General features: G+C 40.4%; 2 non-coding genes across 2 annotated transcripts; one reads left to right on the top strand and one right to left on the bottom strand.

Moving 5' to 3' along the window:
• Nucleotides 1-1,474: 1,474 nt before the first annotated feature.
• Nucleotides 1,475-1,583, bottom strand: LOC136462037 (small nucleolar RNA R71). Its single transcript, XR_010760564.1, has one exon. It is a non-coding gene; the product is annotated as a small nucleolar RNA R71 (small nucleolar RNA).
• Nucleotides 1,584-12,096: 10,513 nt separating this feature from the next.
• Nucleotides 12,097-12,204, top strand: LOC136462025 (small nucleolar RNA R71). Its single transcript, XR_010760553.1, has one exon. It is a non-coding gene; the product is annotated as a small nucleolar RNA R71 (small nucleolar RNA).
• The last annotated feature ends 219 nt before the right edge of the window (nucleotides 12,205-12,423 follow it).

The following is a 12,423-nucleotide window of genomic DNA, read 5'->3' as shown; positions in this document are numbered from 1 at the left end:
GCTCCATGACATCACCATGGTCCATAGAGCACCACTGCAAGATCCTCTTGGACTCCAGCACCTATAGACCATAGGCTCAACCCCTATTGATGGTAATCAACAATTATTATAAACCATCAATATAACATGTATAAGGGCATAAATATGATCATCAACAAAAGTCTAGGGGTTTACACTAACAAATTCCTTGAGTTTTGGTGAATCTATGATTTCTACTAGGTTTATCTAGAAAACCATCAAGGTGGACCTACATGTTAGAATTAATCGCGTTTATCTACCATGAAACAGACACCAAAAGACTCCAGAAGACTTGTGAGGACTCCACACCGAAGCGGGCAGCGAGACGCTGCCACCTATAGGCCGCCCAGCCCCTAGGGGCCCTCTGTTAGTCCTCCACGTCACAATGTCAGTTCTCCACCGCCTCCTAGGTTGCATCTACGCTGTCCTTTAAGTTGGTTTCATCCAAGGGATCATGATGGATGCTCCGGCCTATATATACCAGCCCCTGCCGCCCCCATGGGAGCATCATAAGTCATTTGAGTAGACAAAAACCCTAATCATCCTTAGAGCTCCACCATATTCTAGGAAATAGCTAGTTAAGCTAGGATCTAGAGGGAGGCAAGCAGGTCTCGCTTGGATTCCTCGATCTTGTCAAGAGCGTGGTTTGGTATAATCTTTGTACCCCCTCTCTTTTGTATCTCCATTACTTTTATATGTTTGCCTACAATTGTTATGTACAATATTAGTATTGATCTCATTTATGTTCTTAGTTATAATGTTCATCGTCTACTTTGATTATATACTTAGTATAGCTTGATTATCGTTATATTTATGCATAAGTTCATATAACGCTGACTCTAAAGTACACGGGGTGAGTGGTCGACATTGTGTAAGTGTGGAGCTTATACATTGTTTACCTGCAAATACACCCTATATTCTAGGGTCATGTCAGTAGATCGCGGATGTGACACTCCCATTGAGTCATTCCAACAAACTATGTTGAAGATCTAGAAGCATTAATTAGGAAAACTAGAGCCAAACTCAAAAAGGTCTTAGCTTTAGAATCGGAAGACAACGAGACAAGGTGAAGTTTAACACCTAGAATTTGAAGCCAACAAGACTCTCCGTTAATTCTCTGCTCCAACTACAGCAAACATCTATACTGGACCAACTAGTTAATGTTGGAGACAATGGATTCGAGCTCAAGCTAGCTCTCATCAACATGGTGCAAGCAAGCCAGTTTTGTGGGAAGGCACATGAAGATATGAGTGCACATCTCCAACACTTCCTAGAGATCTATAGCACTTTCACCATCAAAGGAGTGACCTAAGATGCCATACTACTTCGCCTCTTCCCATTCTCACTCCTAGGGAAGGTGAAGCAATGGTTCTACACCAACGAGGATAGAAACACTACATGGGATAACTGCTCCACTGCCTTCCTAGCCATGTTCTTTCCCATGGGCAAGACCAATGCCCTGCGTGGGAGAATTTCAAGTTTTTAGCAGCAACATGATGAATCTGCCCTAGAGGCATGGGAACTGTTTTCAAGATTACATTGCTAGAATGTCCTCATCATGGGATAGAGAATTGACTACTCATGTAGACGTTCTACCATGGGTTGACCAATAATGCCCATGAGACTATGGATGCTGCTGCTGGAGGTGCTTTCCTATCACTCATAATCCCAGCTACAACAACTCTTGTAGAGAAGATGGCCTCCAACCAAGGTTGGAATGAAGAACGTCTTCAGGACCCACAAGAGAGGTGGGGGTATGCATCAACTCAAGGAGGTAGACATGCTGTCTGCCAAGATGGACCTACTGAATGAAGAAGCTTGAAGATCGAGCCAATGAGAAGCAAGAAGTCATGCACATTCATGATTCCCGCATGGCATGTGAAGTGTGTGGCAACACTGGGCATTTAGGGAACAACTGCCCTGAAACCCATGAGGATGTGAACTTTATCAACAACAACAATTATCATCCTCAACAGAATTAAGGATGGCACCAACAATAGATGCCGAACTACTAAGGTAATTACCAAGGTAACCCTCAAGGTAACAATTATAATAACTTCAATCAACCACCCTTGAGAGAATTAATTGCTGGCCAATCCAAACTTATGGAGGGATTATCTAGAAAGGTAGCTACCAATGATAAAATTCTAGAGAACATAAATAACAGAATGGATAGCTTTGCTTCTACCATTAAAAACTAGCATAACTTTAATAAAATGATAGAATCACAAATAGCTCAGCTGGCGGTTGTTGTTCCTCCAGTCCGACAAAGGTAAGATTCTAGGGTAGCCAGAAGATCTAGAAACTAGCAAATCTTGTCGATATTCACAATGCAGCTTACTACTACATGGAGCCATCAATGGGAAGATGGATATACTATTCCCTACCTGACAAGAAAGGTGATCGAGGAGACCTGTCATCCCCATCGCCATTGGACCTCACATTTTCTAGAAAGTTGTCTATGACTTCAGAGCGAGTGTCAACATCATGCCTAAGGTAATTTATAAGAAGATTTTAGGAGATCCTTTGTTGTACACAAATAAGCGTTTGTAGCTTGCAGATCAGTCACTCTGCTACCCCAAGGGAGTTCTTGAACATGCCATCATACGAGTGGGACAATCATATGTTCCCATAGATTTTGTGGTTCTGGAAACATGTGGAGATGAAAAGACACCCATCATCCTAGGCTAACCTTTCCTAAGCACCGCTAATGCCATCATCTACGCGGACAGTGCCAAGATCTATTTCACAATCAAGGATAAAAATGAGAAGTTTTCTTTCAAGAATCAGTATCTTGCAATCTCCTGGTCATCCACAAATGTCATACCTACCCAAGGAGACAACAGTGACCAAGAAGAAGAAGAACTAGAGAAGGATGAAGAACAAGGTCATGTAGCCACAAGAAGAATCAGTCCACCAGGTCAGGCCAGCTGTGACAGAACCATCCAATTTATAAGGGCATAAGTACAATGGTAGCCCACGAAGCAGTCGCACTTTCATACTTGAGCCCATATAAACCCAGTAGTTCATCAAGTACCACGAAGGGTCTCGATTCATCGCCAACATACAACCAAGATCGTACATGATTCAACATACATGCCACATATTACATAGAGTTCACAAATACATTACCATCCATTGGAGTACAATTAAAAGTTATTACAACCCAAGTTCAAATAAAGTAGTAGTAGCGGAAGCAAAGGTAGTTTTGAAACTAACATCTCACATCATTGTTCAAATACTTGCTAGTTTATGATCACATCCCACAGAAGCATCATAGATTAGATATATAGAAGAGCCTACTCCTTGTCCACGGCGGGACAGAAGCAGTTCTTACAATATCCATGATATATTGTGTTATTTGCAACAAGTGGAAATAAACCCTGAGTACAAGAAGGTACTCAGCTAGACTTACCCATCATAAACCAAAAATAAAGTGACACTGAGGATCATGCAAGGCTTTACAGTGGAGCTAGCTTGACAACATTTTGTATAAAAAGCTACTAGTTCAACTATACATTTTATAATTCGGTTACCAAGTTAATTATAGCTATTCATCTCTAGATTAGCAACTAACCTATGCCAAACAAGATGTGCATGTGCATGTGTGTGAAAGCTAGGGCATACTTGCAATGCATATATTGTAAAGTCAAACCTCGGATCCAAAGAGAGTTGAGTCATACAATCAAATCAAGATGTGCATGTGTGTGGAATATATGGTGGATATATATGGTGGCTAATCCTAATTCTACTTTGCTCCTTAAAAGCTTATCTCTCTTTTGAAACTTGGAAACAATTGCTAGAGAGCAGGGGATATCTTATTTATCTCTTTTTCAGGGGGGCAACTAAGTACCCATTGTTTTAGATATCTCGGATACTTGTCCATTTTTTCTTAACTTTTTTTTATCTTCCCTTTTTTAAGAATAACTTTTGCATAGCCCCATGCCTCTTTTCTGTAACAAAACTTTAGAGAGATAGCAACAAGAACTTAGAGCATTTATTTGGTGGATGCAAAAACTATCAAGCATGTTTTTGTGTTCACTCCTAGTGTAGGAGTAAAACATTTTTGGGTGGATCTAGACTGGAAAGCATGTTTTTGCGCCTACCACCAGTGTAGGAGTAGGGCATATGTGGGTGGTGTGTACGTGATCTTGATTTTAAGAGCATGACAAAACTCTCATAAGGGTCAACAAAGCTTGACAAAACTCAATGCAAAAGTAAGCAACATATATGTGGAAGTTTTTCTAGCCTAAATAACATGTAGGGCTCTGGTAGGAATTCAAGCTTTGTCATACAGGAACTCATCATGTAGTATTTTTGTGTTTTTCGAAAGATAAATCTCTAGAACTTTAGTTTCATTTGGAACAAGATAAACAGCAGCTCAAACCTTCTCATATCATATCCATCAATTACCTAGACTTAGATTAAGCATATGCTTCCCACGAGTTTCAAGTTTAGAGTAAACCCTTATGTCAAAACAATCTTATCCAAAACTCGAGAGAATTCGAGGCTGAAAGCTAGGTACTTGAAAGGAATTACAACAGAGCAACTATTCATCATTTCCATTTAAGAGATCATTCTGAGTTGTCGCCGCATTCCTTCTTGTGCCTCTTTGCTGGAGGCGCGGCATCATCATCGCTGTCCCCACCGCCACCATTATCCCCAACGCCGCCGTTGTCGCCGCTGTCGCCGTTGTCCCCACCGCTGTCGTTGTCCCCACCGCCGCTGTTGTCAAGTGGCTCTGCTGTTGTCGTCACCACCATGGTTGTTGTCACCACCATCGTTGTTGTTGTCATCCTCGCCCTTGTCCTCGTCCTCTTTGTCTTCCTCCTCTTCATCATCCTCCTCATCATCCTCCATCAGCTCCAGCTCTTCACCAAAGAGGGCATGGAGTTTGTCATCCGACCACCCCTCGTCGGGGTTATATTAGCTGCTTATGTCGCTCTCTAACGAGAGGAGTGGCAGCAGCGAGTGTTCCTTGCTGGAGGAGTCATCCACAGGTGGCAAAAAGTCAGCCATCGCTAGAGGATCGAAGTCAATGGAGGAGTGCCTGGTGAAGTAGATTGTGGTGGAGGAGATTGGGGTTTCATCTATAGTATGATGGAGGAGTTTGGGGTTTTCATAGTGGTGTGCAGTGGAAGAGTGGTGTAGCCGATTAAATAATTAGGCGCACATTGAATGGAAGCGTTGCGCCTCGGGGACTGCAACTACCTCCTCCTCAGCTAGTGTCACCTGCAAAACCCATGCGGCGTCCATTTGGGCTCCACCGTCGAGATTGAATTGAACGTACCACACACAGAGTGGTATAGTGCGCTTACAAACCGTATTATACGTCTCTCACTATATAGTAGCACTAGATCACTTTGTCAAAGCAATCTGAAGCAGGATGACACGATCACCGAATGATACACACTGGGAAAGTGAAACGGTGAATACAACAGGGAATACAATGATGAATGTTCTAAGGACGTTTTGCGTACAATCTTGGTAAATTCAACTTATTGTAGCATCTTTGGATCAAAACATATTCCATGGTGTACAATGATTTTTATTCGTCCATTAATGTGAATGTACAATGGTTGTTGTTCATCATGTAATGAGTAGTGGGACACGACCAGTTCAACTTGCATGTACAATTCAACTTGGAGTGAACTCTTTATTCTCCAATGAACGAAGATGCCAAAGGAAGCTAAACATTCATTCCGGCCTTGTTTGGATGCATGTGTATCTACTTCATTCCACATCTGTTGGATTGGATTGGAATCAAACTTAGTTCAATTGCACTCCAATCCATTTGAACACATGTGGATTGAGATGAATACATGTGCATCCAAACAAGGCCTCCAATGGGAATTGAGTGAAGCTCATACCAAATAATATATGATGAGTTAGCACTTCATCACCGTATCATACTGCAGAGAAAGCCTTTGTATTTCTCTAGGAACATGTGTAGGCAGGAACTAGCGAGGAGGCGTGGAGTACTATAGGCACACTACCGTACTGCATGCATGTGCTCATAGCGATCACGTTGATATTCGTATGAATTTTTCAAAAATAAGTTTCCATGTTTCCACCTTGTAGGTGGCTTCCACCACATATTTCTTCGTACTTATGTTGTTTATATTGCTTATATTTCTATAACTAAATTATTAATTCCACAAGTGTTGGTATTTGTTAACTTGTCACTTGTTTTAATAGCCACCTATTATAAACCTATATCTCCTAACATTACTTTACTAGGTTGTTATCCCTAGTAATGATGCCAGAGATACTTGTTGGTACCACCTAGCATTACTATTAGAATAACTCTAAGTAGTTCTTTATTAATTTATGTGACTAGAAAGAATATATATGAATGAAAAGGGATCTCAAGCGCACAGATAATATACCATTGTAGCACTTCACTCGGGAGTATTCTAGGTATCGTTATTTATATTTTTACCATAGGGATAGTCTAGCATGAACAAGTACTGATAACTTATACTATTGATGGAGAAGTAAACCATAACCAATATTCTACTCATAACAGGGGTAAGTCATAGGATAAGATATATATATGGTAAGTATTGATCAATGATAATGATAAATCATTCAGAGTACTCCTTTCTATGGCATTAGCATGGTCAAGTAGAATATTAGAGGAATAATTCCTAAGTCATTATTAATTATAAGTCAAAGCATACATTGATTAGTGCAATTACACCTAATAGTCATTGCTAAGATCATCTTCATATCTACACATAAGGGATATTACTAAGGGAGATTAAGCACAGAGCTTCTTCCCCTTCGTAACCAGATCCTACATGCTCCCCACATCAGGGAGTAGACTACAAAGGACTCAACGGGAGTGTCACATCCACGATCTACCACATGACCCAGAATATAGGGTGTATCCGCAAGTAAACAACATATAAGCACTATGCTTACACAATGTTGACCACCCACCCATGGATCCTTAGGGTGAGCGCTGTATGAACATATGCATGAATATGATGATAATCCAACTATACTAGGTATATAATCAAAGTAGATGATGAACATTATAATGAAGAACATGAATACTAATATTGTCATAACAATTGTAGCAAGCATATAAAAAATGGAGATACAAATGAGAGAGGGGGTACAAAGATTTTATCGAACCACGCACTTGACATGATCGGAAATCCAAGCGAATCCTGCTTGCCTCCCTCTAGACCTAGCCTAACTAGCTATATCCTAGAATATGCTATAGCTCTATGGATGATTAGGGTTTCTGTCTTCTCAAATGACTTGATGCCTTCAGGGGGCAGGGGCTGGTATATATAGGCCGGAGCATCCAACATGAGCCCTAGGATCAAACCAACTTAAGGAATGGCATATATGCAACCTAGGAGGTGGTGGAGAACCGATATTGCAACACGGAGGCTGATAGGTGGGCCTAGGGCCCAAGCGGCCTACAGGTAGGGCCGGTCGGCCCCACCTGTAGCCTCAGCCAATCTGCCTTGGTGTGGTGTCCTCTAGATACCTTCTACTATCCGTTTCGCGGTGGATAAGCGCAATTAAATCTGACATGTAGGTCCACCTTGATGGTTTTCTAGATAAACCATGTAGAAATCACAGATTCACCAAAACTAGTGGAATTTGTTAGTTTAAACCCCTAGACCTTTGTTGATGATCTTAGTTGTGCCCTTATATATGTTTTATTGATGGTTTATAATGGTTGTTAACTACCGTCAACAAACTCCCCCAAGCTTAACCTTTGCTAGTCCCTTAGCAAAGCTAAACTCAGCAAAATGGATCAAGAGTTGCTACAATGCTCTCACTCCTCAAAAGTACACATGCGTTCAAACAAGAATTCTCCTCTGGATTAAAATAAACAAATCTGACTTTCAAACTTACCCATATTACCTTCAACTATGGGGCTCCTTAGCATTCACTTAGGTCTTGAGCAATTGAAAGACAGAACAATCAAGTTAAGCACTATGTCTCAAGTTCTTTGCTCAACCATTATTCTAGAGTTTTTATAGGTTTTCAAAATAAAACTTAGAGCTTTCATTTATGACCCTCTCAAGTCTCTCAATATATGTGGTATTTGTGGATCCTCACCAAGGCAATAATAATGTTATGTCTTTCTCTTCCTACAACTAAGGCTTATGTGGAGCTCATAGGAGTGGAAAAAACATGAAAGAGCATACTTACAATACATATATTGTAAAGTCAAACCTCGGATCCAAAGAGAGTTAAGTCATACAATCAAATCAAGATGTGCATGTGTGTGGATGTATATGGTGGCTAACCTAATTGTACTTTGCTCCTTGAAAACATATCTCTCTTTTGAAACTTGGAAACCACTTTGTAAGAAAACATGGGCTATCTTATTCATCTCTTCTCTTTTTTTTAGGCGAGCATCGGAGTACCCATTGTTTTATATATCTCGGACACTTGTCCATTTTTTCAACACTTTTTTTCTCTTTTTTTCTTCTTTTCATGAATAACTTTTGCATAGCCTCATGCTTCTTTTGACTACAACAAAACTTTTGAGAGATAGCAACAAGACTTTGGAGCATTTATTTGGTGGATATCCTATAGGGTATATTTTTGGTGTTCACTCCTAGTGTAAGAGTAAAATATTTTTAGGTGGATCTAGATGGAATGGCATGTTGTTGCACCTACCCCCAGTGTAGGAGTAGTGCATAAGTAGGTGGTGTGTACGTGATCTTGATTTTAAGAGCATGACAAACCTCTCATAAGGGTCAACAAAGCTTGACTAAACTCAATGCAATGCAAGCAGCATATATGTGGAAGTTTTCCTAATCTAAATATCATATATGGCTCTGGTAGGAATTCAAGCTTTGTCATACAAGGAACTCATCATGTAGAATTTTTATGTTTTTTTCAAAAGATAAATCTCCAAAACTCTAGTATCACTAGGAACAAGATAAACAATAGCTCAGACCTTCTCATATCATATCCATCAATTACCTAGACTTAGATCAAGCATATGCTACCCACGAGTTTTAAGTTTAGAGTAAATTCTTATATCAAATCAGTTGTATCCAAAACTCAGGAGAATTCAAGGCTGAAAACTAGGTACTTGAAAGGAATTACAACAGAGCAACTATTCATCATTTCCATTTCAAGAGATTATCTTCGGAGTCCTTTTTATTTAGCTCTTTAAAAAAAACTAGACACACACTTTTATTTTGTTTTCTCACTTTTTTAGATCACACCTTACTAATATGTATATGTAAGACAAAGACAAATTTTTATTTTGCTTTTAGTTATGCATCTCTTTTTTTAACAAATGTTGAGAAAACTTAAGGATAACAACAGGGAAGAAATACTCAGCTAGATACATGGGTGATGCTCCTCCCCCAAGCTAGATGTTGTCATGGTCGAATGTTGAAAGTTAAGTGATCCTTCTCAGAGCATGTTTGCCAACAGTTGTTCTTCACCTATCCGGAAATTGATTCAGCAAGATGTACTTTGGGTGGAGTGAGATGAAGATGACTGAGTGAACTTGCTCTTGATCATATGTTCCATCCTGCAAAATACCAACAAGAACACCAAAACTCATGGCACAGATTAGGATAAGGGGTTAGCGGTCCGCCATTTGAAGATTCGTTGTTCTTGAGGTTTAGAAATATTTTTGAAGCGACAGAATTCTAGCAGGATGTCTATCTAGTATTTTTTTAGATTTTCTATTTTATGATATGTAGAACAGAAAACATGTATAAATAGTATTTTTTTATGACACCACGGTGAATATTCCCATGGGTTTTTTTACACACCGTAGATTTATTCACATGGGGCTTTATGATTCAATGATGAAATGTAGTCATGAAACTTTTTATCTTTCTTTTATTAACACAATGTAAATGTAGAGAAGTAAATATGCTAAAGTGAAAAATAATTTATGCAATACTAGAAAGTAAATATGGATAACTACCATTGTTACCTCACGGTGAGGGTTCGGATTTTTAAGTCCTCTGGACTAGGACTTGACTGGAGAGAAGTCCTTCATTCCTTGGGTACATCATCCAGTCTCAGTGGTGAAGACCCACATGGCTGCACATCTTGTGATGGTGACTCTGATGATGATGTCACCTTTTCTTTACACACCTGCTTGGACTGTGGACTTGTTTTAGGCAGAGTAGGTTCATCTTTCACAGGTGCTTCAGGTTCTTCATCTTCCTATTCATTCCATCGGGGTTGGTTCCTTTGATGTTGGGATGATCGAACGTCTCCTCCTAGAGCGGCTCTTCTTAGGCTGTTCATAAGTAGTATAACTATTTAAAAAACAACGTACCTTTTCTCTAGAGAATTGGAAGTGGACTTGTCCAGATCCGACATAGATGATCGCGTTGGTGGTGTTGAGGAACTGGTCTTCCAAGGATGATGGGTGTAGCGTCTTCTTCTTCTCAGATGTCTAGGACCCTAAAATCGGTAGGGGCATAGTGATCTTGTAATCTTACCATAATGTCCCTCGCTATTCCCTTAGGGAATCAGATTGATTGGTCCTGCCATCTACAACTACATATATGTTGGGAACAAAGGTTCATTACCGAATAAATATTCATATGTTACCTTGGATATTATATTAACGCTCGATCTAATATCATAGAAGGTCTTGTGGAAGATTCTTTTTCCAATGGTACACCCGATTGTCGGTATGCCTGGATCATCCTTCTTAGCAAGGAATGGTGAAGCGAGGAGGTGGTCGTACTCAGCTTAGAGTGTGTTGATCATGTTGACCGTTTCTTCTTATGGCTGACTGGTCTTGTTCTTCCTCCTTCTTCGGTTGTTCTTCTTCTTGGTCACTGTTGTCTCTTTGGGTAGGTATGCCTTTTGTGGATGACTAGGAGATTGTAAGATGTGGCTCTTGAATGAGAACTTCTCCTTCTTGTCCTTGATTGTGAAATAGATCTTGGCACTGTCCGCATAGATGATGGCTTTGTGGTGCTCAAGAAAGGTCGGTCTAGGATAATGGGTGCCCTTTCATCTCCACCTATTTCCAAAACCACAAAGTCTATGGGAACATATGATTGTCCCACTCAGATGATGGCATCTTCAAGAACTCCCTTGGGGTAGCAGAGTGACTGATCTGCAAGCTGCAAACGCATATTTGTGTACAACAAAGTATCTCCATTAATTTTATCATAGGTTACCTTAGGCATGATGTTGACACTTGCTCCGAAGTCATAGATAGCTTCCTGGAAGATGTGAGGTCCAATGGCGATAGGGATGATAGGTCTCCCTTGATCACCTTTCTTGTCGGGTAGGGTGTAATCTATCCACCTTCCCTCTGATGGTTGCATGTAGTAGAAAGCTGCATTGTGAATATCGACAAGATTTGTAGTTTCTAGATCTTTCGGCTGCCCCAGAATCTTACCTTTGTCGGATGGAGGAACAACAGCCGCCAGCTGAGCTATTTGTGATTCTATCATTTTATTAAAGCTTTGCTGGTTCTTATTGGTAGAAGCAAAGCTATCCATTCTGTTACTTATATTTTCTAGAATTTTATCATTGGTAGCTACCTTCTTAGATAATCCTTCCATAAGTCTAGATTGGCCAGCAATTAATTCTCTCAAGGGTGGTTGATTGAAGTTATTATAATTATTACCTTGAGGGTTAACTTGGTAGTTACCTTGGTAGTTTGGCCTCTGTTGCTGGTTCCATCCTTGATTCTATTGAGGACGATAGTAGTTGTTGTTGACAAGGTTCACATCCTCTTGGGTTTCAGGACAGTTGTTCCCTGAATGCCCAGTGTTGCCACATACTTCACATGTCATGCATGAATCATGAATGTGCATGACTTCTTGCTTCTCATTAGCTCGGTCTTCGCGCTTCTTCATTAGTAGGTCCATCTTGGCAGATAACATGTCTACCTCCTTGAGTTGATGCATACCTCCACCTCTCTTGTGGGTCTAAACATGTTCTTCATTCCAACCTTGGTTGGAGGCCATCTTCTCCACAAGAGTGGTCGTAGCTGGAAGTGTAAGTGATAAGAATGCACCTCCAGCAGCAACATCCATGGTCTCATGGGTACTATTGGTCAACCCATGGTTGAACGTCAGCATGAGTAGCCAATTCTCCATCCCATGATGAGGACATTCTAATATATAGTCTTGAAAGCGTTCCCATGCCTAAGGGTAGATTCATCATGCTATTGCTGAAAACTTGAGATTCTCCCACGTAGAGCATTGGTCTTGCCTGTGGGAAAGAACTTTGCTAGGAAGGTAGTGGGGAAAGTTATCCCATGTAGTGTTTTTATCTTTGTTGGCAGTAGAACCACTGCTTCAGCCTTCCCCAAAAGTGAAAATGGGAAGAGGCGAAGTAGTATGGCATCCTTGGTTACTCCCTTGATAGTGAAAGTGTTACAGATCTCTAGGAAGTGTTGGAGATGAGCGCTAGCATCTTCAT

The sequence above is a fragment of the Miscanthus floridulus genome, chromosome 6, assembly GCF_019320115.1.
Source record: "Miscanthus floridulus cultivar M001 chromosome 6, ASM1932011v1, whole genome shotgun sequence".
Lineage (NCBI taxonomy): Eukaryota > Viridiplantae > Streptophyta > Magnoliopsida > Poales > Poaceae > Miscanthus > Miscanthus floridulus.
This window is presented reverse-complemented; position numbering and strand designations above follow the sequence as displayed.